The sequence below is a fragment of the Artibeus jamaicensis genome, unplaced genomic scaffold (assembly GCF_021234435.1).
Source record: "Artibeus jamaicensis isolate MK-2021 breed Jamaican fruit bat unplaced genomic scaffold, CSHL_Jam_final contig_1015, whole genome shotgun sequence".
In the NCBI taxonomy this organism is placed as follows: Eukaryota; Metazoa; Chordata; class Mammalia; order Chiroptera; family Phyllostomidae; genus Artibeus; species Artibeus jamaicensis.
Genome location: NW_026521194.1, coordinates 15,736,274 through 15,763,309, shown reverse-complemented (window position 1 = coordinate 15,763,309; position 27,036 = coordinate 15,736,274). Strand labels below are relative to the sequence as shown.

Below are 27,036 nucleotides of genomic sequence, written 5' to 3'. Positions count from 1 at the left end.
GCGATAGAGATACACTAGAAATGTACAGTTGTTTCTTCTTGCAAGATAGTTTTGGCCTATAAACTAAGAGTTTACAGGAATTCTTAACACAGCCCTGTGAAGTGTGCGTGAGACTAGTATATGTATTTAATAAAGAGCTTAGATATGGAGCAACAAAAAATAAATGAGTATGTATCATAGAATAAAGCTAACATAAATTACTCTCTAAAAAGCACCTTTTCAAACAATGAACATATATTTATAGCTTGATATTTTACAGCATTATTATTTTGGGGGGGTTCACATCTATTTTATTTAAATAATTAAAATTTTTTTCAATTATACTTAACATGCAATATTATATTAGTTTCAGGTGTACAATATAGTAATTAGACATTTATATGCCTTATAAAGTAATAAACCTGATAAGCCTAGTACCCATCTGATACCACGTATAGTTATTACAATATATTGACTATATTCCCTATTCTGTATTTTACATCCCCACGACTGTTTTTATAACTAGCAGTTTGTACATCTTAAGTGCTTACATACATTCAAAACATAGTATTGCATATGGCCTCTTAAGAGTTCACTAGGAGAATTATTACTGTTTTCCAGCTTGCTGCATTTACTCACCCTGTGCAATTCTTGCCCTATTTCTCTTTGGTCTCCCTAGTCAAGTGTGACTTCCCAGCACTTTATTCTCATTTCACAAACCTGATTCATTGTGTTGTCTGACATGGAACCAATCTGGGGTCAAAGTTAGAAATGAGTACTTACCACCTTAGATCTACTCTAGCGGTTGACCCAAGGGGAGTTTGAGATAAGGGCATTCTGCCAGGAGGTGCATGTAACCAAAGCAATTTTGGTTACAGCTAATTTGTGGTTTGATCTTTGGAGATGTACTCAACCTTGATCTAACAAGTTTTAGGAAGTCATTGCAGTTTAGTGGAGCCAAATGTGGTAGGTGCCTAAAGACTGACTTTACCACATATGTTTCATCAGCTGGATATTTTTCTTAGCTAGAAAGGTGATGTAATTTATATGATATGGGATGGTAGAAGGGCAGTCAGGTATCTTGTGAAATAATTAATGATTGATTATTCCATTAACCCAGGAACAATGCATACTCTACTGGAAAAAGTTTTCTACAGGAAAATGGTTTTCCATTATATTTGGTGTTCTCCTTTTGGAGATTAGCATTCTATGAGAAAAAGATGGGTAAGGTATATATTTTTATGTATATTAATATAAAAGTATTATAAAACTTACATGTTACATGTATTACAAATTATGTTACTACAAAAATTACAGGCCCACATTAATAACAGATAGCAACTTAACTAAATTACAAAATATTAAGACAAAGGAATGCTGCTTGTAGCTTGAAATGGGTAACTTTCAGACACATAATACTTTACTACACAGTGGGTAAAATGCCCAGAAATTATTATTTCAAACCTTATTGCATGCATATATTTAAAGCTTACAAACAGGCATGAGAGAGCACACATTATTCTCTCAGTTTAAACAGAAGCATTTATGAACACTGTTGGCCGTGATTTATCCCCTTTCTCATATTTTGGGTCATCTCAAATGTAACGTAAAATAGAGACTTTCTGCGCATGATAGCTTTTCAGTATGTTAGGATTTATAGAGTTGGAAGCAAGCATGTTTTCCCTACCAAACAATTTTCCGTGTGTATGAAGAGGGGTGAGTTTTAGTTCTGTTCCTTATCTTGGCCCAGCAGATTGAGAAATACATTTATAGTTATATATCATTAAACACAGCCTATCACAATGAAGCAATTTGCATATGTCATGAAGTTTGGGGAAAGGAGGTAGCATCCTACTATGCTTTTATACACGTACACGTATCAGACAGATCACAAAGCAGTGGATGTAAACTGACCATCTAATCAGTTCTTAAACAATACATATTCATAAAATTTTGTCCATTTGTTTTCTGTAAAAATATGAATTGTGAGTGGAATTTTATTCTTCCTTGTTGTAGCTACTGTATGCAACTCAGTGGAAAAGCCATTCACTCAGAGCCATTTCATTCCTACTCTAATGCACTTGTCCTGAGAGCAAAATATTTTATAATATTAGGGCAGATATAATATTTATTTAGCAATAAGCGTTCAGTAGATACATCCATATTTTGACCAAGGATATATATATATATGTGATAGGAAAACCCTTACAAAACTTATAATGAGAAGTTATGTTAAATAGCAAAGTACAACTTAAAGGTCAAATCAATATTCCTATGTTCAAATGGGTACAACTCTCTTTCTGGTTTTGTGCGTGTCCAATGAAACATTCTTTTGAACTATAGCTCTTAGCTTTTAGTTATGTAGCAGTTATAATAAGTACCAGCCTCTGTTATCTATTCCTTTTCTGGTCTTTTAACACATTTTTTTAACTTTAACACTGTGGAATTATCTCAACTTGTGAGGCATATAAACATGTAACACCAAAGTACAAGAAACACAGATAGGGTGGGCCGCCATGTACTAATAATAATCTTCTAGAGCCTTCTCCGAAGAATCTCTAGGGAAATTGTGAGAACATTAGTGTGAAGTTAGCGCATGCTGAGTTTTTATCAGACAGAGCTTTGTATTTTCTTCCTCAGAGTAAAAGACAAGTTCAAGAGTGAAATATACTTTCCCTTTTAGGTTGAATGGATTTTATTATAGTGCGAATTTATCACATTGAAAAGCAGTGTTGCCTGTCTTCCAAGATAGAAGGAAGACCCTTCAGGAGAAACAAGTATTTAGAAAATACTTTAAAAACTGTTACAAGTTTTAGGCTGAGGTCTTGTATGAGAACCCAACTGTAGATCCTAACTTTGGAAATAAGAGTCCTGTCTATCTAAAAGTGATAGCAGTCAGTTAGAAATAAGATCCACTGACCTCTGACTTAGGATGGTTCCCCTTACCCTGGCATTAGCCTTCTCAGGAAAGCACTTGCTACAGAAAGAGGTCCGTTTACAGAAAAGGGTAAAATAGCAGTAGCCCTCCCCACATCTTTTTTTTTTTTTATCTGCTCTGCTTATAATCCAGGGAGGTAACTTAGGGAATGATACATGGCTGCGCACCGCGCGCTGTCCTGACTACAAAACACACTACCCTGGGCACGGCCCCATTTCCCTCATGGTGATGAAAGTTGGGCAGAGAGCCCGAGGTCATAACAACCGTCTCAGAGCTTTTTCACTAACCTTAGTCTGGGAAAGGCAACTTTGGGGGCTTTATTTCTTGAAAAATACACAATGTCCGTATGATTAAATGCTCTTTGGTTTCTTTACAAGCTCGGGCTGCACATTCACATCTTAATTGTGCCAGCTGCTCTCTTAACCCATCCCTTAAATATTGCCCTTGAATGTGTCCTGTCTTGAAGCAAAGGCTTTTAAGTTTCCTTTATTATAATCCATCTTTCCTGTACTAAACCAAATGTCTTTTCTCACTGGAGAAAAGCGAGCTCTTGGAGGGAAATTAAAACAAAGATTTTTAAAAATTCTGTGTATATTAAGGTAAATCTTTTTCCTGTCCTAATTGAATTCAGTTAAGTGTTCAGAACTTCACCGCAAAGATAGACTGAGCTATTTTCTTTTTAAATGAGGCCAAGTCTTGTTGGCACCCATGACAAAGACCATACTGTGCAAAGGCAGGTTGCCAGCAGGTTTACCAGTCAAGGCCAGGGTTTGATTCCGTCTGTTCCAAGCTTCTTCAAGAGTCCTGCAGGGAAGCCACCTTGCAGGCCAGTGGCGTGTGTTCTGCACACATATCATTTTCTCTGCTTTTCAGGTGGTAGATTTGGAAACAAAGAAAGTGATCGATTCACTGTCTTATGTACAAAAAAAAATGAATGATGAAATTGGAGGCTGCTGGGTGACCTGTGCCATGTTTGCGACTTCTTATGAGGCTGCAACTGTTTTTGAATAAAAAGTTATGTAAAAAAGAGGACAGTCAGAGCAACTAAATGTGAATAATATTACAGTTTACACACTGTAATACAGAAGGATGGCTCTATCTTTAAAAAATTTAGTTAAAAATAAAGACAATAAAAAGTAAAACAATTTTTTCTTTCCATTGCTTCAGCGACATGCATGCGAGGCTTTCTGTCCGTCTGAAACCCTTTATAATTGTACTTAGTGGAGGGAAAGAGAGCATTTTATTAGGTTATTCTTGAACCAAAGCAAAGTGGATTTTCAATGCCTATTTCAGTCTGTCTCTGCCTCCATCTGGGTTTCCTTCTCTTTCATTTCTTTTTTGTTTACCCTTCCTTCCACTCTGACAGTTGTGATTTTAAAGCTTTGGCTAGATTAGTCTAACTCTACTGCCCTTGGGAACCCTCAGGATGAAGGTTTTAGTAGAGCGTGGTTTGGGTCCCATAGGTGGGGGAGGAACACACAAAAAGATCATGGCAAACCTGTCATTATTGCTATAAGGGAAGGACATAGCTTACCATGGTCAGGAGCCTGCCTTCTGAAATGTAGCAGCGCAGATCCAAGTCCTGGCATACCCCTTTTGTGGGACCTTTAACCTTTACCTCCTACTACCTTTATCTTTAAGGGGGTTGAACATACATTAACTATGCCCTACGTTTATTAAAAGGATCATGTGAGGTAGAGTATGTAGAAGAGTGTCCAGTGCAGGATACTCAGTGTGCATTAGCTTACAGGCATTTATTTAACTCAAAGCAAATGTTTAGCGTTGCTCAGTCTTCAAAATGCTCCTGGATATGGACGTACAGCTTGCAAACCCTCACTGGAGAAGAACATGAAACGTGAACAGTAAGAGCCGGTTGTGTAGTGGACACCCAGCGCCTCACAACTACTTTGTCTCTCTCATTGCACGGCTCATTTTCCCAGCGTATGTCAGGCAGGCACATGTAAATAATTTAGTTTCTGCTGCTCTTTATCATACATTATTAAAGTACCAACTTGCAGTGGCTGCTATCTTCAACTCACTGTAAAGCTCTACGGTTTTACTTTGTTGGTAAGTTTCCTGTTTCTTTTGTGGATTGATCCAAACAGAAGTTATTTTAGTGATTGTCCTGGGACATTTGTGTTACATTTAAGAGAATTGCCCATATTTTGACCGGGCATCCTCACCGTAAGTGGGATGAAATTAAATAAGCTTTGTAGACTCTGCAGGGTTTGCAACAACTTTGTGAAGAAGTGTCTGGCACTCGCCCAGTCATGCAATCTTACCAACTTGCTTTCCCTTAGGCAGTTTTATTTATTGAGAAGCAATGATAATTGACAAAAGAAGGAGGTCTGTAGGTTTTCATTGAAATTGGCATAGGTATCTGCTGAAGTAATATTACTAATATTATATAATGCATAATCGTACATAATTTATCTGAATCTTCATTATAGCAAGTGCAGTGACATTTACACTACTTCTTTAATGTAAATATACTTTAAGTCATATTACTATTTGCTTAATATATAGGGACTGTGTCAATGAAGAAAATTTTTCAAACAATTGTTTAGGACTAGACACTCAATACAGAAAAAGCTTACAATCTGAAGCTCAGATATGTGGTGCTTAGATTTGCTTTGTTAGTGCCTGTCTTTCAAAGTGACAATGCTGATCTCGGAGAGTTCTCTGAGCCAAAAGCATAATACAGGATGAGTAATAAGAGCTTGGAGCCAAAAATTATAGAAAAATTCAGAGACCGTGGTAATTAATTTCCAGCTTGAAGTGGATAATAGCATAACTGCACTATATAAAACAATATTTTAGTTCTCAATGTTCTATCACTCTCCCCCAAAAGCAGCCAAATACATTTTTTAAGTCTCTGAGAAAGACTTGGTAAATTATTACTTCTCTCAGCCTCATCAGGTGCAGTCATTGAGCATTTCAACCTTTTCAAATTGCACATCAAAATAAAATTGAGGAAGCCCAAGTGATTTCTGTACTGTCGAATCCATGAACTTGTTTTATTACCGCTGCTGTTTCCTGTGCTTTACTTGTGAAAGTCACATGAATGTAATTAAGATGTGACAGACGAAGCGGTGTTTGACATTTTTCACAATTTTTCTCACCATTTCTTACTTAATAATACACATATTGAAGTAGCTGCCAGGTTTTTAGTGACATCTGAATGCTGACTAAGAGTAGTTAATAAAACTTAGAATCAGTAGATGATCATCGTATCAAAGGGAAAGCATGAAAACGTTCTGCCAAAGATGAGAGTCTTCCTCAAGAAAAGAGAAAAACGAAACTTTAGAATATAATAATGTCATCTTCTAAGTTAGTAGACTCCACTTACTACTGTAACCAATTGACTTTATTAACTGGAACCTTTTATTCCATTTGGAGGTTCATTGCTAGATTCTATTACGGTTTACACAGGGACAGTGAGACTATGGTATACTTTTTGTTCTCTTTTTTAAAACCAATCCTCACATGAGGCTATGTCTGTTGATTATGGAGAGAGGAAGAGAGGGAGACACAGAGAGACATCAATGTGAGAGGGAAACATTAATAGGTTGCCCGCCTTAAGGGCCCCCACCATGGCTTGAACCCACAGCCTAGGTACATTCCCTAACTGGGGACCAAATTCACAACCTTTCTGGTACATGGACAGTGCTCCAAGCAACTGAGCCATTCGGCCAGGGCTACTTTTTCTTCTTACACATTTAATCTCAGGTAGCGTTGAATTGCTGACTGAGTCTGTGGTTGGATACCTGGTAAAATATATTCCTATGTTCTTATAAGCCAGCATTGCTGTATTTGTTGTTGGAATCCCGTATTATTTGCTGAGGAAAGTAACTTGCAGTTGAATGATCTAAAGCTTTTTTTTCCTTTACCATACATATACTTATGTTGTATTCCATGGGCGGGCATTGACCAAACATGAGCCTGCTTTGTATATCAATCAAAACAAAATATTTGAAGTTAATAAGATTTGCTATCAGTATTTACCCATAATAATCATGATCTTTCACCTATAAATAGAAAAAAACTTAAATGAGTTTCAGCTGAAATAAAAATAAAAATAACCGGAGCGCTACTGGTACAGGATCCACGTTTCCCAGTCATGTTACTTGTTTTATCAATCGTGTTACTCTTGCTCTCACATTCTTGTGTTTCTTGTTTTTCTGTCTGTCTTTCTCTCTGTCCTTCTAACCTTTCTCCCTGCAGACCACCCTCCCTGCCTCATTCTCTCTCCACCCCCTGTGCTCTACTTCCTCTTGAAGTACTGGCTTCATCCTGAGGCTTTTTCTTCATGGTGAAAGACAAGTAACAGTAGCTTCAGGCTGATGTGATTGTAAGGCATAATCAACCCAGAAGAAAAGAGGTCGTCTCCCATGTGGCATTCATATATTGGGAAAGACTCCCTTTGGCCTCTGTCACAAATTGGGTTCCTATGAAGACAAAGACAGAGTAAACTTACAGGAGATTTTTGGGGTTCAATGTCTGTGCAAGAGAGAAGAAGGAAAGTGGACTGAGCAGAGGGAAAAATTGACCTGCCCTCCAACCCAGTGACAGCGTCCCCCAATGAGAGAATTACTTTCAGAGTTGCATCCCATTGGGTGGAGATGGCTGGGTATTCACATCATTGGATGTGGGCCATGTAGGGAAGGAAGGCAATCTCCTCAGGGGCCCAACACCCAGCATCCTCTATTGACAGCACTTCCAGCAGCTGGAGCATATGTCTTTCAGCAAAAGATCCCAGTGTTCACTCCAGCCCAGATCCCAGCTTTCAACCAATCAGTGTGTCCAGAGAACAGAGTCTATAAATGGACCTCTCCTGTCCTATAGCTGAGGCTGGGGTGGAATTAGATGGTGTCAATCTCATCTAAAGCATGTAAAATTGGCTTCTACCAAAAAGGTGAATTCAGCTCCAGAAGAAGAAAAGGGAGGTGTAATACATAAACAGGTAAATGCAATATGAAAACATAAATATGAAAATTAAATATGAAAATTATTGACTTGGGTTCCTTAATTATGAAGTCAGGTTGTCTTTAAGTTTTTTTTTAAATAAAGGGAAGAATGATAGTAGAGTTTTATTCAAAACATAGAATTTGGTTATGTTTTAGTTCTAAAATTATCCTCCCTTGTGTTATTAAATATTTATGAGCTCACAATATAACCTAAATAAAAGGAGAGCCAGTTTCATGAATTCTTGTTCATATAGCATGTATATTATAGTGTTTTCTGAGTTAACATACAGGATCTGGCACAAATAACACCCCTTTTATATGACAAACTCCTTTATTAAAAGTCATAAGCATGTCATTCTGTAACATAATACCACTCAAGCACACTCGTAACACTCAAGCACACCATACACCATTTTAGGTGAAATGTTCATATTAAAACTATAAATTATTACACCCATATTATTACCCTACCAACCACAGTCAAGCAGTAACAACTTCTGCTGGACCCTATATATAAGAATCCTGTTTGTTTTCAAAATAATGTGTTCTTAGTCATACATATTAACTTACATGACCATAGAACTTTTTAAAAAATAGAGCATGCTGCAAGGGAATGATATTTTAAAAGTTAGAGTTATTTGACCAAAATCTCAAAGACCATAGTGCAAGGAGTGTTGACACCCCGTCTATTTATACTTAAAAACTAATCCTTGTGGTTGTCCAATAGAGCCTGATCACGTGTCCTGGCTCTCTGAGCCGACTGTGGCTCCTGGGAAGCAGAGGGCTAGTGTTCTGCCTGCCTTGCATCTCTTAGATCACAGAGCATCTAACCCTGCCCAGTGTGGGTACACAGAAATATATGCATAGGTTAATGTGTCAGTAACTTATTTCTGCTGATTTAAAAATAATAATCATGGAGAGTTGGGGCTTATATTAAGTAAAATGTCACCATCAGAAATTCAATGTTATCTTCATGGACTTTAGTGTTAGTACATTTAACCTGTAAGAGTAAATCTTAATGAAAACCTTTTCCATTTGACACATGGAAGTTTAGGTCAATATATTAGTAAGGGCAAGCATCAGTCATAAGACACAGATTTGCACAAACATGTTATAGAATAAAAAATTCATTTATTGGGCCTCTATTATATGCTACCTTATCTCTTAGGCTCTGTACATACATGATCCTAAATAATCCTCAAAGAACTCATGGAAACAGGTGTTGGTGTCCCCATTTTAAAGATGAGAAAACTGAGACCAGGACATTTTGGAACACTAACTGGTTGAAAAATTATAGGATTCAGACACATAGTTTCAGCTCTTTTTGTCATACCAGCTATCTTGAATTTTTGTTGTTTTCTATAAGATTAAAATTGTTTGTAGTAGTAAAATTTGAATTCTAATATAGTATCTGGTAGTGGCCTGATTAAAATGAACTGTTTACCAGCTGACAGTGACCAGAGGGGAGAGGGGAGGGAATTTCAGGGGAAGGGGGGAAGGAACTAGTATAAAGGACACATGGACAATAACGAGGCAGGGATGGAGACAGGAGGGAGGTGGGGAGGGCTGGGGGGTGGGCTTGGATGGGGGTAAAGGGCAGAAAAACTGTACTTGAACAATTAAAAAAAAGAAAAAAAATGAACTGTTTACCTTTACAGAATCATAGCTTGTTTTTATGGAAATATTACCACATTAAATAGGTGATAATTGTCCTATTATTTCTATGATTATTACCTTGTTATTGATACAATATCAGTTAGGGAGTGGGTGTTAATTATTATTAGTTTAGAACTTGGTTTCAGAGACACAGAGTTAAAAGTTCACAAAGCAGTGTATTTAGAAGTGAAGTCATGCAGGTGTTCGTAGGGTTTTATTAAATGTAAACTGTGGATGCTACAATGATGACTGTAAATGTGACCTGAAAGTCTGTTTTTAGAATATTTTTTAATTGAAGTATAATTGACATTCAATATGTGAGATGTGCAACATTTCAACATTTGTATAAATTTCGAAATGGCCAACACAATAAGCCTGGTTACTATCTGCCACTTTAGTGGCAGTATAACTATTATGCTTCCTGTTTATATATAAGAAAAATACGCATTTTGAAATTTGAGGCCCAAATATCAGAATTCACTGCTCAATGTCCCTTAAGGCAATGCCAGAGTGCGTGGAAATCTTTTGAAAAATTTCTAAATCACGTCACTGTGTTTTGCCTTCAGAGAGTACATTCCATTTACTTCTAACCCTCCTTTTACCACAGGGAGGAGTAATGGAGTGCGTGGAGCCTGGAAAGGTGTGTAGCAGCTGGGAGAGGTTTTTGTCAAGGCCTCCGAGCCCTTCCAGAAGGTTAACTAGGCAGCATTTTGTGCCAGTGCCCTCGCTTTTCCCAGGTTATCCGCCCATCAGGAAACTCGGTGCTGGACCTCACTGTGCTTCTGACCATTCAGACACCTTAGGACATAACTTTAGTCTCCTGACGCTTGAGTCTCTTGTCTTAGTCGAAGAGTAAGGACCCTACACCGTCTCATCTTCCTAAGTATGACACAAAGAAAAATCCATTTGCATGTGGAAACAAATGATTTTAACTCTTGTGGGTGCCTGCCGTCTGTGCTGGCTGTGCAAACGATGAGCCGATGGCCCTGAGCGTGGCCTGAGTCCAGGCTGCCTTCTTCCAGCAGAGAGGGTTTGCTGGTGTGTGGCCAGTCGGCCACGTTTTAGTTTCATCACCGGGGAGTCAAGGTAGTCTCTTTGAGGCATCATTACACTGAATTGTAATTTCTCAGTATGTTTACCTCGAAATAAATTACTGCAAGTCTAGAAATACTTCTTCTGTGGTTCCACTTGGCCTTTGTGGCAACTTGGCCCCCTGGATTTGGGATGGCCAGAAAAGAATCACCTCAATTATTTTAATGTCCCTTGCCAGCTATTAGTTAAAAAACGTTCTTGTGGAAGAACTGAAACCTCCTTGCTCAGTTCCCAAAGTACGTTGAAAGGGGAAGAGGGAAACACAATGGCAATTGTGCGGCAGCACAGTGACCGTGACACATGCACAACAGAAGTTGGTAATTGGCTTCCTCATTACTGGCCCAGAGAGGCCTTTGACTTTCTCTGACTGCTAAAGAGTGTATATAGTTACTCTGCCGAGACTCTGTGTTCATCCATCGCAGAGTGCTCCGAGGAGTGGCAAGGTGACCTGCTCCACGGGTTCGTGCGGGCTGTCTTCATGCAGGTCACATGGGGCAGCTCCTCCGCGCCGACTGCTGTCAAAGCGTGCTTCCTCTCTGCTCCCTGGTTGGAGACGTTATGGACCGACAGGTATTCGGTCAGTGGTGATTTGGAGTAATTTTGTTCCTGGGCTAAGCAAGGAGATTTAATCAATTTATTATTATAAAACCCACCTTCTGTGACTTCTTTTTTAAAAAATGATTCTTAAGTCAAACGTTTGGACATGAAACGTATGTTATAATTTGGAAACATTTCATTGCATGATGGTATCAGACATAGGTCATTTGTTTCCCTTTGTTTTTGGATTATTTTCTTCCTTACGTGACATTTGACCCTTTGGCAAGCTAACAATTGAGGGTAGCCCATTACTAAAGATTACCTTTCATGAGGAAGTAGGTGTCATGCCTGAGAGCCAGCTGAATCTAGGTCAACAGAGGTATCTTGGTTCACAGGATTAAACAAGACTGTACACGGAAGAACTTCAAGGCCTCCACATGTCCGACGCTGGTTTTCGTATCGGTCCCAACACCACCACTAAAACCCGACACTAGTTCCAAGACTGTGCTTTCTGTGTACTTTCAGAATTCATACGAATGTGTTATGTTTACACTTTTTAACTGAAGGACAGTTCGTTTCCCTTCGAAAGGGCATCAGGTGAGGGGCTAGCTTTCTTGCTTTGATAAAAGTCATTTCAGCTTCTACTTCTCTCTGGCTGCTGAAATTGGAGATAGAGAAAGCTTCCAAGCATCGTTCATTCACTCTGCCCTCACCCTGCTGTATTTTATCCTTGCAGCCCTGACTCTCTTACGCATTTGTGTTTCAAGAGAGGAATGCAAGTTCCAAGAGCACAGGAACTTGTTGATAACTTACTGGCCACTTTTATATCTCAGTCTCTAGAAAAGTGTGCCCCACGAAGCAGGTATTCCAAAGTCATTAGTAGAAATGGCAAACAGCTAACTCCCAAGTGTGCCCCACGTGCTTGAAAAAACGTCCTCAGAGGAAAATAATGATGAAGCTGCATTTGGGATCACGATCAGGCCATCAACATTCTGTTTAGCTATACAGCGGTAGTTCTGTTATACTAACAATTAAATAGACATGATTAGGAATTTAACCACCACCTGAAATGTTTTCCATATAGATTTAAATCAATGGCTGAAAAAATGTGTAAGCCTAGGACTGCCTATATGTAAATTATAGGGAAAAGATGTACACTTCATTTAAGCTATTTTCATTCCACTATACCTGGGGTGAGGGGGAAGGAAAGCTTTAACCCTTGATTACTATAGTTGAGGGATGATGGAGTCTGAGAAAGTACTTAGTCTTTAACCTGCGGTAACAGCAGATCTGTTTCCTACATTAATACTTTCAACTTACAGGAAACCCTCACTTTTGCTGCAGTTACATTTGTTCCAGACATATGATTTCTCATTATTATGTGTAAATTCTGACCTCTGTTTTGGGTCTCTTGTATGTAACATGAAATGCAACATGAATATTAAAATGGATGAGAATGTTCTTTATAATAAGTAGTTCTGAGGTCAATCATTTTGTACCTCTTTCTGGGATTTGCAATTTTTTAATTATGCTGGACATGAGTTATAACAACATGTAGGAGTTAAATGCGCTGGATTTGCCCTAGAGAAAGTCCCTGATGCAGAGAACCAGGTGCAGAAATGTGTGGCATGTTTCAGTTTGGCTTGTGAGTGCCTCACTGGAGCTTCCAGGAAATTAGAGCTTTGGGGAACTGATTTACTTTATTGTTTAAGGATTACCCATAGCTGTGCATTTTCCTTTGAATTGAGGGTTTCGCTGAGATGGAAAAATAACCTCTTGGTAGGGCTAGGAGAATGTGTACTTTCCCCATCAGAGAAAAGTCTAGGTTGTAGCGTTAATCTTAAAAAAACATTCTGGTGTTAGACCCAAGAAACATGGTGCCTGTTTGATGGGCGCTTTTTGTGTGTCCCACCCTCTTTCAAAACCCAGCTGTAAATCCAAGAATTAATGAGATGGCACTCTGATCAAGGTTTTGAACAAATAATAATGTCTTCACTTTGCTGTAAAACTGTTTCAAAGGAAACCTTGGATTTTAAAGACTAATGATTTGAATGAGTAGATAGGTTTCATTCTGCAAGAAATAAGCTTATTGGCCCTCACAGATTCCATCACCACTCGACTGGACCACCTCATCATCAAATAAACGCAGTGCTATTCCCATACACAGCAGGTTTCAGGTAACTCACACTCCTTACACGTCTGTGTTTCATCACAGGCCTTGTGTGAGTCAACTTCTTAAACTATATGCCTAACCTGGATAAAATAAAAATGACAAAGAAAAGAAGAAAACCAAAAGGACCCAGGATGAGACCATGAATGGCCTTTTTGCCATAGACCTTTTTGGCGGTTTCAGGAAAAATTCCTTAAAAAATAAATACTGCCATCTTCCAACATTTTTGTACCACTGTAAAAATCTTAGAGCAGGAACTACAGGAGAATATTTCAAAACAAAAATTGTCCTTTCTTTTCTTAGAGTTTTTCCAAAGCATGCTTACTCATATCGTGTCTGCCTGAATTTGAACATACCAGAATATACATACCAGTGAGGATAACCCATTGGTGTCCACACTTAAAAGCAAAATATGAAAAAATATACAGTTGACACTTCACAACATGAGGGTTAGAGTGGAATGACCTCTGCAGCCGTCAAAACTCTGTGGTGACTTTGGACTCCCCCCAAACTTATCTCATAGCCTGCTGTTAATTGGGAGAGGGCCTTATCAATAGCATATACAGTTTGCATATTTTGGATGTGTTTTACATATTATATCCTTACAATAAAGTAAGCTAGAGAAGAATGTTAAGAAGGCCCTAAAAAGGGTACGTTTATAGCACTGTGTGTATTTACTGAAATCCTCTGCGTGTAAGTGGACCCATGCCCTTCCAACCTGTGTTGTTCACACCGGATGCTGTGATCTCTTCCCGCACCCCAGAGGTGTGTGCGTTGGGCGAACGCTGTCTAAATTGTCCGCCGAGTGAGTGTGGGTGTGCGTGGCCCTCTGATGGAGGGTGTTCTGTCCAGGGTTGCGGCCTGCCTTGTTCCCTGAGCTGCCAGGCGAGGTTCTGGCCACCCAAGACTCTGAACTGGAATAAGTGGGATGGAAAATCATTCTCTCACTTGGTTTTATTCATCTTTCTAAAATGTATATGTAGCTCACATTTATTTCAATGTTTAATATTAGAAATGTTTAGGGTTTTTGTTTAGAAATTTGGCTATATGTTTTTGACCAGAAATAGGACCTAGGATCTTAACCCTTGTTTATCTCAATTAGCCAATGTCTTTTGCCTAGAGTTACAGTTTCCAAAAACCCACTGGGGACGTGAGGTGAGGACTTCCTGTGCTATAGTTTTCATAATAAAACACATGCCACGACTGAGGCGTTTGAAAGTTCTTCACTTTGAATGTGCACTTATTATTATTTCTAGTTCCGGCACCACTTGCCCTTTTTTCCTGTGTTGTGACATAGACGGGTAAATTAGAGATAATTTCCCAGCATGGAACTGGTCCTCTTGGCCTTAATCTCTATTTGTGACCATTGTTGGAGCAGCTACACTGATATGTCAGAGTACAGAACATTCTATTAAGAGGCAGACCCAGTGCCTAGCTTCCTATGATGTTGTTTTATATGAATAATACAAAGTGCAGAGGTGAAATGAGTTGGAGTGCCCATGACTCAGCCTCTTTTTCCGGGGGTGACTCATTGCACATTTATGTGTCTCTGACTTTGTGCCACGTACCACGTTAAGTGCTGGAGATGTGAGTGTGGATGTGCCGGGTCCAGGACCCAGAGCAGCCCGCAGTCTGGGCAGGCAGAAGGTGGCATTCATGAAGAACAATATGGGCTTCCACACAGCCAGTACTCCATTAAGGTTATAGCTATTTGTTAAGGCAAAACGGGAATAAATATTTAACAATGTGGGCTGGCTACTCAACATAATTCTATGATTTGGAACATGTACACAACATTTCTGATTCTATCTGGATGTATTTTAGCCCAATTATATCAGCACAATTTTCATTCCTTTTTATTTTGTTTTAACTTTAAGTAGGATTTCACTCTTTTGCATATCACATGAAGTCGGATGCTCTGTGAATAGGCTCATTGCCTGATGAATGACTTCCCCTTAGTGTCCTGTAGGAAACGGAAATTTACTATAACAAAAAACCAAAACCCCCCCAAAAACCTGTCACTGTCTCCTGTTGCTCAGGAACCTAACCTGATCTTCCTTCAGCCTTTCCTGTTTTTAAGAATGGCACCTTCTTCCTGGAAGGTGACCTCAAACCCTCAGAATTCTCTTGGCGCCTTTTCTCTGTCCTGTGCCTTTGGTAACCACCCAACCCTGAGCCCCACGGGTTGTCCACTGCTGTGGACTGAGTTGTGTTGAAGCCCTAAGCCAAGTGTGATTGTACTTAGTGATAGGCTTTTAGGAGGTAGTTAATATTAAATAAGATCACCAATGCAGGGCCCCAGTTTGACAGTGACCATGTGAGAACATAGTAAGAATGTCTACAAGCCAGAAGCCAGGAGGAGAGGGCTCTTACTAGGACCGGGTCAAGCTGTCACCCTGATCTCAGACTTTCAGCCTCCAGAACTGTGACAAAATATGTGTCTATTGTCTAAGTCACTCAGTCTCTGGTGTTTAGTTATGGCAGCTGGGATGGGCCAAGACGCTGGCCCATTCTTCCTTCTTTGTACTGACTCCAGCTCTACCAGTCACATGGACTTCTGAAGGAGCAGGTCTCTTCCACTTTAATCTCTTTTCAGCTCGATCCAGTCTACACAGCATTGCTGATTAAATGTCCTCGTTATGCAACTGTTGGATATAAAACCTTCAGTGGTTCACAGTAGTGCACAAAATTAAGCATATTTAATGACATAACCTCTCTCACTTGTCATTCAAGTTCTTTGCTCCTTACACAGACCTAGCCTACCCTTTCACCAAGTTACTCCTCTTGTCTGTTACTCTAGCCAGGTAGGGCTGTGGGAGTTCTTCCAAACATCCCCTGGGCTTTGCTTCTTTCGTTACTTTGTTTCTGCTGACTTCATTGTCTGAGTTGGTCTCCTTCCCATTCCATCCACACCCACTAATCAAAATCCTTTGCCTTTTTGAAGGTCCAGCTCAAATGCACCCTCTGTGAATCCTTATCTATATAATAGGATTTCATTTTTTCTGCTTGGATCTCTGGGAGCTTTTCACTGGTATTTCTTTGTGACAGCAGGCCTTTACTGCTTTGTGTCACGTCTGTTCGTAACCACGTCTGTCCCACTAGATTTTAAGTAAGCTCTTTGAGGACAAAGAACTTTGGATCCCTGACATATTAAATAATGCCATTAAAGAGACAACTTGTATGTATTTAAAAAATATAAAGATCATAGACAAAGACACAAATTGATTTTAAAAAATAGAATTGGTTTTTAATTTGGTTTGCAGCTACAATATTTCCTACATCTGTATCTGTAAATTGAAACTGATGCCATAACTTTTCTGTTACTCATGTGGTAACAGCTTCTGTAAATTGAGACTTGGGTGTCACTTTAAGAAGGGAGAAGAACAGGAAATGTGAAAGGTGGCTTTGCAATTGACAGTTGACCTTGGTAATCTAATGGCTAAAATATGTCTGATATTTTCAATTTTTATTTCTTGTGAGGTGTAACCAGGCATACGTAAACTTGTTAGAGGGTTTATAATTTCATCTGACCTTCACAATACGATTTATGATACCTAGGTATGAGATCATGTCTCACTGGAAAAAGAGAGAGAAAAAAGCTTTAGGGATTAGCTCTCAAGATTGTTTTCTGACCGTTCTTCGAGTGTGTGTGTGTGTGTGTGTGTGTATGCACGCACGTGTGTGCATAAAGAGACCGCGGATGGCCAAGTGGTGCTTTTAAAATGCTGATAAGTTAAGCTGCCCATGAGCAGATGCTGAATCCTATTGATAAGAATTTCACTTGAGTTATGCTTAGGGCATTGTTTAGGAAGATACTACACAAAAAGTCTTGACCCCTGTGTTTGAAATGGCAGCTGTTCACAGTGAGGACTGAGCCTCAGGGCTACATAAATCTTCACTATTCTGTGCCTATTTGCTCAATAACTGGGTTGGGGGGGAAAGTTGTTTACAAAGCAGCTGCTCTTGGTGCTGCAAATGGAAGCGCTCCCCTTTACGATGCGAAAAGCACACAAAAAACCCCAAGAGAGCTTGAGTCCACCAGGTCAAAAATGAATACCTCTTCCCCCTCGGAACTTGGTTTCCATGAAATATTTTTGATACGAGTCAGGTGGGGCAAGGATGGGATTTTTTTCCTTAATTCTGCCCAAAGGGGAATTTTCCACTATTTCTTTAAATTTGAACAAGCAGCAGAAAAGTGCAACACTGAGCACCTTCATTTATGTGACAGACACTTACCGAGGCTCTTCCGTGAGCTTCCTGATGTTCTTCCCTTGCTGAGCCTACAGGTCCAAACACAAGGTTTGGATATCAAAAACAGCATGGATGTTTTCAATAAAGTTTGTATTTGACTTACATTGAATTGAAAGAAAAAACCCAGAAGTGTTGGAGATGGGGCTAGGTTGAGGGCAGTAGTGGGGGCAAGCTGGACTGTTTCCCGAAGCACGTTATGGAATGTAAAGCCTGACTTTTGAGAAACTCCACTAGTAATCATTTTGTTTGTACTGTGAAAGTCTATATTGAAAGTGCATGGAGAAAAGATAAAATCCAATCTATTTAAAGGAATATTAAAGATATCAGGACATTGGTCTAGGTGAGGCCCAAAAACTCTGAACAAGAAGTGGCTGCAGTCACACAGTCAACTGAGATGTATAACTGCCGCTTAACATGCGGTTTTCCCAGTGCTCCAGGTAACGAGGGTGCCACCTCTTCTTAGGGACTGTGTGGTCTTCCCAGTGTTCCAGGCAATGAGGGCGCCACCTCTTCTTATGGACTGATCAATGATAATTAGGGTGGTGAACAGGTACTGAGGGGAAGCAGAGTTTGCCACCCCAAAACGTGCTTTAGACAGTATTAATTATTTTAAGCTGGTTATTTTTAAGAAACAAAGGACTCAGAAATAACCTTCGACCCTCCCTTTTACCTGCCTGAGGAAGGAAGCTATCATAAACTAAGTGTGGCAGACAGGGAGAAAGCAAGCAAGGTCTGTCTGTTAGATCGCCCTCGTTGTTCTGGGTGGTCCAGGAAGAATTTGTTTTTCACGTGCTTGCTTCTGTCATCTGCCTGTGGATTGCCAACCCTCCCTTTTGAAATCCCATACGCCTATTCTCCTTAGCCCAAAATGGCATAGAGGCCTCAGGTGCCGAGTGTGTCCTTGGGCCCACTATTCTTAGGGAACCCCTGCATGCACATACATAATACATTTGGTCATTTTCTCCTATTGATCTGTCTCATGGCAATTTAGTTATCAGTCCAGCCAGAAAAATGTAGAAGAATAGATGGAAGTCATTTTTCAGCCCCCACAATACATACATGCAGTGTGCCCACCTCTTCTTTCTTGTCTTTCATCCGCTAGAGTTCATGTGTGCTTTTAACGTCCTCGTGCACACGCAGAAGTACACTTGCACACACAGGTGTACATGCACAGGTCAGCACACACACAGTCACTTGGTGTGATGAACCTCTGTCCTTCCCACTCTCCTAATGTTTTTTCTCTTATTTAGGAAAATATTTTTCTCTCTCTTTTACCTTCCTTTTGCTAGTTCTTTACAACTAATCTCTCCTGCTTTTTCTTTTCTTTAGATTTGTTAAATAAAAATGAAACTAAATAAAACAAAACAAATAACTGTGCTTAATAGAGACTGTCCCCAACCTTTTCAGTTGATGGGATTCTCATAACTTGGTCATTTTTTTCACAGCACCCCTCTGCCAGAAGAAGGACTTTACAGTTTCATTTCCTTGGCATCATAAGTATTTATGTCTTAACAAGTAACCTTTTGAAAAAATAATACCTGCAAATCTAAAGAAAAGTCCTTTCATTTTATACTTAGAATCCTTAGTCATGGATTAATCCCATAATTCCTTAGTAATGGCTTATGTGGCCTGTTGGGTACTGCCCAGCCCACAGACCTGAGTCACATTGGATACTGTCATCCTCATTTCTTATTTAATATTGGTTTTCATGCACAGTTTGCTTTCATACCATCAACTCCACCAAAAAGCCAATTTTGCAAAGTATGGCATCATTGAAAGGAATGTGTCATGGTCTAATATTGAAACTGTGAACTGCTTCAAGCTGGTAATTTGAGTGGTGCCTGGTAGATGTTGCTGTGTTTTATATATATTGAAAGTATTTCAGCATTCTGTGAATTTACTATGGCTTCCTGTTGTACTGTGGTACACAGTTTGGGAATTGTTGGCTTTATAGCTGCCTCCCCCCAAAAAAAATTTTATCAAAGTAAAATAAGTCAGATGCTTGAAGTGGAAGTAGATATATTAGTGCCATTAATCTGTAAGTCTTTCAAAATGTCCCCAAATACTTTTTTTAAATCTCCATAATTTTATCCACCTATCATTTTATTCTTTTGTGATTAAGCTCACTTTCTTAAGTATCTGCCTTAAAATAAAAAATCAAGAATCTCATTTCTAATCATTTGTTGTTTACTAGTACTCCATTTATATTTTAATAAAAATTATATATATTGAAGGTATATGACATGATGATTTGATATACATATACATAGCAAAATGGTTAGTACGGTCATGCTAATAACCTATCCTCTCATTGAAATATATGAATATTTTAGACTATTCATTAAATGATTACCTTTATAGGTAATTATTAATTTACCTCAATTTACCTTTTAGACTTAATTCTGGAGTCTGATAATGAACCATTTCTAATAATGTCACATGGAACATATTCTCCCTTCCAACTGGTTAATTCACAAACCCATTTCTAGAAGCTAACTGAAGTTTTTTTAAATTGGAGACTTAGCCAGAGATGCACCCTGCAGCAAGTCAAGAATCTTACTCCACGTCATGTTAAAATTGTTTTCGGTCCTAACTGTCCAAAAGACAGTGGACTTTCGGCACAGAGGTTTGGGGTTTGCTTTTGTTCTGGGTTTACTGCCTTTGTTACTTCCATTTGATACTGTGTCTCTCAACTGATTGAGTGGTCACACTCAGGTATAAAGAAGCAGTAGGTTGTTGGATAGGTTGCCTTTCAAATTGTCTTTGGTGAATTTTTCCTTGCCTTTGAACAGATTCTAAAAATCTACAGACTGTTTATGGGTATCAACTCAGATTAAGGATCCAAATGCATCTCCTTTAATATTTTTTATTAAACCACGTTCAAGAGAAATATTGGTAAATTAAGTATAGAATTAATTTTTAAAAAATTTTTGGTTGACATTGTAGAGTGTAAGCAGGTGGATTGTTTTACTTTAAATAAACAAAAACTACTGAAGATAAAAATGGGGCCTAACTTGGTCTTCTAATATAGGTCTTCAAGTGAAATCTAGAAAATAATTTGAAGTATAAAGTTCTATAACTACCTAACACCCCCTTGCTGTAGATGAATGTTGTCAGCCAGTACATTTTATGGTACAGGGGACCAAGTAATTTTATTTTCCTCCTGAAGAAAATAAAAAACTAAATCATTCAACTGATTTATTTTATGGGATGTTTTTCTGTTTATCTTTCAGACTTTATTGATCTGATCTGAGGTATCCTGTGACTGCTGGCTGGAATTAAGGTTGGTGATGTGTTTATATTGCTTATGAATAAACTGTGAAATAAAATAGAGGCATGGAGGACCTTTGGACAGCTGGGTCAGAGCGGTTTTGCAGAGTGCAGTTGAAAGCTGAACTTAGTGAGAACTGGGTACATTTCAGACTTGGGTTACTAACATGTTTTCCTGAGCTGTGTTTTTTTTTTTTGGTAGTACTGCAATCTCGTTGATTATTGACTGTTTCTTTTACCGGTCTTACTAGCTGAATTTTGATTAAATGAAAAGATACGATTCAAATTCACTTATTTAATAACCACACATATCAAAAGAATGACTTCTTCGTAAGACTAGCTCACATTTTAAAGAATGGCTGGCTTTTTGAATTGGCGGGAAAACACTTCGGAAGTCCACAATTTGGTAGTTGCATTTCCTGAGGATGGTAGAGTTGAAAAATTGCTTATTAATCACAAATTTCAGTTCATTAGCAGAGTTTTAAGATGGCATTTCTTTTGTCCTATTCTTCTGTCAATTGGTTTTGTGGGAGATGCTAAACCAGCTTAACTGAGTTAGTGTAGCAACAGAGTCAGAGAGGGCACTCACACCAGTGGGCTTTGGATTCCATTCATCCTTTCCATTTTCTTCTCTGGAATGCATAATTCAGATTTTAAAAGAAAATAAACCCTGACTGAAAGGAGGACTTTTGTTACTCCTAAATGAGCAAAGTGCCAGGTATTGCTAAAAGTTTTATATATGCTTTTGATGAATAATTTCACATCAGGGAAAGCATTAGCTGTTCTTGTGTGCTTATATTAATCAGTGTCCAGCACATATGAGATGCATGGGACATATGTACCTTCCATGGCCTCAATTGTGCCCTTGCTCTTCCACCAAATACAAAACAGACACGTGCATACACACACCACTGTTTCTCTGTTTTGTACACAAACTGTGTTTTTGCTGTCCTTGAAGTCTGTATGGATTGTACCATATATAACATGTTGGAATCATGCCTATTGATAATTAACAGCTTAATAAAGAGAAAAGTAAAATGTTTACACAAGTGATAGTTAAAAGTCTCCATTTATAACCAGTTCTATTTTGTAACCAGTTCTATTCACATAGTTTGGTGCTGAATTTATTGAGGACATTAGCATGGCTTCCTTTTACATTCCTTCCTCAATGTATTATGTATAAACATGCACATATTTAGATGTGGAACTTTTGTAAGACTTTCTGAATTTTTTGCCACTCTTTTTTCCTGCCAGCCCCTACTCATCTGTTAAGCAGACATTACAAGTAGAATGATATCTTTGGCAAAGTATAAATCTTTGAATCAGAAACATTTTCAATGTACAGAGCTAAGTTTGGATCATTAATATTGCCTTTTAATTAAACGTAAATTGTATTTTATCTGTTTTTGATTTTTGTTTTATTGTTGGTATGGTCAACCTGGCAACTTGAACTCTCATTTTGGCTACTTTCGAGAAAGAAAAGAACTAAAAAGAAACATATATAAAGAAAAAAGGTTTTGTTAAGTAAAAAAAATGGCCGTAAAAGTAATACCAAAAACATTATTTTTGTGTCTGATCTTCCATACAGAGTGTTTCTTTTGTGAGGATGTGACCATAATTTAAGTAATTTCTCTGTACTCTGCTGAGTGATATTATATCTTTATTAAAGAAAGACACTGTTAACAAACTAAGCAGGACATTGCACAATTAAGCCTATTTCCATTTTTCAAAAAAGAAGAAATTGCTGATACTATCATATAATCAGGAGTGGAGAGAGAAGATACCTTTATGTCTTACTAGTAAGCCTCCATGTTTTAAGCTTTCCGGAATCAAAACAAACAAGGCTTTGACAAACTGTATAGTCGACCTTGAGTACCACCTCAGGGGGAAGTTCCGTTTTCCTTCCAACTTGCTTCATGTTGCTTCACACATCTCTCAAGCATTTGTTCACGCTTTTTTATGTTACAGTTATTACTGGATACGTCTTATCTCCCCTTCTTTCCCTGTAGCAACTGGGGTCTTCATCCTGTTCCTCCTGGTCAGGCCTGGAAGTAGACACCCAGGAGATGCTTATTGTGTGGATAATAAAGATTAGCAACAACAATGAACACGTTTACTGCATATCTGTAAACTAAATATATAGCTCAGTATATATGGATACAAGGGCTGTCCACAAAGTGTCCATCCATACAATATGAAAAATAGAGACATTTATTGAAGAAGATACAAGATATAGGGCACATTGTACAGAGGACAATGATGCCTCAGTCTCCTTTAAAGTAGGCACCTTGGGACCTCACACAGTTCTCTCAATCACCATCAGCTGCCACATCGAGTTTTCCTGAATCTCATTGATGGTCCAAAATCTCTTCCCTTTCAAAGGTGATTTTAGTTTTGGGAAAAGCCAGAAGTCACAGGACACCGAATAGGGGGCTGAGTCACCTGGATGATTTGATGTTTTACCAAAAAACTCTGCCTGAGATGTGATTGGTGAGCAGGTACATTGTCATGATGAAGCTGCCAATCACCAACTACTCATAGCTTTGGCCTTCTGAATCATCCGAATAGTTTCCACAGAGGAATGTTCAAGTTTAACGCAAAGTTTGATGTATCCTCGTTGCTCTACTTGCTCAGTGATTTGGCCACACAGTACACATGCTGACTCGGTGTGTCTACTGGCCCCACTGACTGGTACAGTGAAGTTGTCATTGTTTACCCATGTGTGTTCCAGTCCATTCTCCTTGGCTGCCAGGTTACACTGGTGTCACACAAACTGTTCTCATTACATTAACAATGGTTGGACTTTTTTTCCGGGCAGACCTTGTTTATGTAAGTGTATGAATGTTGTAACAAGTATTAACTACTGTATTCCCTCTCTGGCGATGGGCAAAGTTGAGCAAAAAAAGCATGAACAAATCACCCAAAAGTCATTTGAAGCAGTAATAATAATCATTAGGTGTAATTGGAGGATTTAAAATATAAAAGTATAAGAAAAGCAATTGTTTTCTTAATCTACTTTATTCCTACATTTAACATAATGTAATAGTCATATACTTATGGATGAAAACATGTCTACAATTGTAATGATTGGATTTGTGTGTGACAAAGTGATTTTGAGATTTAAGAGAGAGTGCCTAATTATTTGTCTGCCACTTAAAGGAGAGATAAAAAGCTGCTAGAATCACATTTCAAACTGGAAAGACCGGTTAGTCCCAGGAAAACTTGCTGTTGCTTGTGCAGCTTTCTGAAATCTGAACCATCATAAATAGTTATTTTCTCCTTTTTATAAAAATTAATCTTCTCCCATTACAGACATTACAATAACAAAATACGATCATGCCATAAGTTGGAATGAGAAACATGCGGGAAGGCAGGAGGTAGGGGTGAGAGGCAAATGGCAAACTCACAACTACTTCTCAGTGTTCTCATCCCAGTGGAATCCCTCAGGAATGTGTGTTTGCAGAATTGCTCTTTATTTTGACAGAGTCTTGACCTGTCAAGGAAATTGGCTCATTGATGCCATGCCACGTAGGACAAATAGTAAAACAGAGCCCAGCAGAAATATTGTAAATAACAAATAGTGGACCTGTTTTCTCCATGTGAGAAAAAAATATTACAGCTGACTTTTTTTCTTAACTACATGTTTGTAGCATCAAGTGGCTACAAAAGACAACTGCTTGGATATGTTCTCCATACAGACACCGTGCTTATGAAATTAATCCTGTGGGTTCAGTTCACTGACCAGCTAACTTAATTCTTTTCCTGCATTCACCGGAAAGATGGCCATTCCAAGGAAGAGAACAGAGGATCTTTTTGTAGAGATTTACATCAGTGAGGAACACCATGGCTTTCTCTGGGGCCTAGATCTCATCAGGGCAGTTGAGAGGATATAAAAACTTAAATGCATTTTATTTTGTGTAAGAAGTCTATTCATTTAGAAATCCTTTATTTCCTTTATAGCCTACTTACTGCAAAGTGAGAACTTTGCATTATTAAAAGTGGATATGCTTTCTAGTTTCTCAGCTTCTCTATGTGAAGTTTCATCAGTTATTCATCTAACAATAGAAAATCCCCAATTGCTTAACAGAGAAAGGAATGTAACATACAATTACATGTATGTTAGATACATAGATGTGCATGCTCATGTTGGATGGTTTTGCCGGTGAACCATACGAAGTTTTTTCTTTGGGGCATATGTGATAGGCCATTCCTGTTAAAGGAGGTAAAATCATTTCCTTTTGTGAGCTAATTCCTTCCAGTTATTTAGCAATATTAAAAATGATTGTTGAAAAACCACTTGTCATAACAAAGCAAAGTGATTTTGGCTTCATTCCATATTATTCAATGTCTTATGACCATCAGCTTGTGTTACTCTAGAGTCTTTACCTTACTTTCCACTATTATAAATCTAATTAGTGGAGGGTTGAATAAAAAACATTTAACCCATTATACATGCATCTATATCTATGTTTATATATCTACCTTCCTCTCTCTCTCTCATAAAGTTTATAGTTCAAAAATAGAGCAAGTACACTGACTAATTTTAAAATAGAAATAGATATTTGGCACTTAAAAACTATTATTCTCATTTTGTGACTAGAGAAATGTAGTTACTGAACCAGACACAATTGTTACAACAGACTATTCTTTCGTGAAATGTAATAGTTCTTAAAAATATACAAAAGTCTTTTTTTGGATAAAAATAAGTAGAGAAACACACGTTCACCCAAATGTAATTATTTGCTTATAATATGTAAATACATACCATTCTGTAATAGCTTCATTTGTAAGTATTAATCTTCAGAGTGATCAATAAGTATGAACTTGATATCTTTTGCTTAAAGATGTTTGACCTATAGAGTGGGAATTACTTTTTTGGTCTTGTCCTTAAATCTATTGCCATTTATCAGTGCCTTGCCAGAGTAGCTAGCTCTCTAGGTTCAAGACTAAGGTACAAGAATAAACTAGCCCACTTTTTAAAAAACAACTACATTGCCATTTAAGGGGTCTTAAGACAGCTATAAGAAATGTCAGCCCTGTAAAAGAATAAATTGAACAACAGGGATAGAAAATGTAGATGTCTCTATGGGGGAACCAAGGGCTTCATATCTGAAACTATTCAGGAAAGTAAAATTACAAAGATTTCCTCCTCTAACTGTGGCTTTTTCCAAGGTCTTTTAAAAAAAATTTAAATAAGTTTGGATATATGGAAAAATGGGTCAGTGAGCAGGATGTTTAATTTGATAGGCAACTTTATAGATACAAACACTTTTAAATTTCACTTGGACTCTTCATTATCTGTTAGGGATTCAGAGCCTTGATATAGACACTGAGCAATCACATCACAGGGAGGGACCTTTGTACTGAGTTTAACCTTGGGGTTTCCTACCTGCTTACTACTTGGAAGTAAAGATGTAAATTTTTAAGTAGTAGTAGAAAGTGGGAAGCATATACAAGCAGCCATGTAAGGCTGGATAGAATTAATGACCAAAGGGAAATTGTATATTCAGGCTGGTCTATTATATAGGTACATGTAATCAATCACCTTTTCTTCTGTTTCATATAAGTATGCACAACATAAAAACTATATATTATATGTTAATAACTACTTAAGTTAATTTAAAATATCTTATGGTACTTCAGTAATTGTGCATGAGCTGTAAGTAGAAATTTCCGAGAGAATTTATACCTAGTTTTTATTTTCCCATATCAATCATCATTCTACCTCCCCCATTATACCTGGAATTGCTATATTCCTTTTACATTGTGGGGACTGAATAAATATTTGTTAATTTTCCAATTATCCATATGCGGGCAGTTTTAGTAAGGAGGATGAGACCTAGTGGCAATAGTTGTTTTAAGTTCATGTTTAGAAAACACAGAAGCTCTTATTCATTATATATATATATATATATATATATATATATATATATATATATTGCAAAAGCCGATTATTCACTGATGAACAAGGTGCAAAAAGCTTTTAGAAATAAAATGTGTTTTGTCACCATGTATGAAAAAGTGCCAATGGGAGACATAAAAAATTGTTTGAAATGTGACTTGATTTGGTTTTGCATTCAGAAAGTTTTCTCAGGTAAATGGTTTGCCTTTGGACTAAACAGAGTGTCTTCACTTCTACTTCATGGTTTGCTCAGAGGTATTTTTACCAGTTCATT

General features: G+C 38.1%; 1 protein-coding gene across 23 annotated transcripts in view; it reads left to right on the top strand.

The window, feature by feature from the left end:
* The window catches only part of MAP2 (microtubule associated protein 2), a 255,452-nt gene that overhangs the window by 44,722 nt on the left and 183,694 nt on the right, over positions 1–27,036 (top strand). For all 23 annotated transcript variants that reach the window (XM_037165985.2, XM_037166004.2, XM_037166003.2 and 20 more), the window contains exon 2: positions 20,824–20,873. The gene's annotated coding sequence lies outside the window, so the exon portion shown is untranslated. The remainder of the gene's footprint in view (positions 1–20,823; positions 20,874–27,036) is intronic.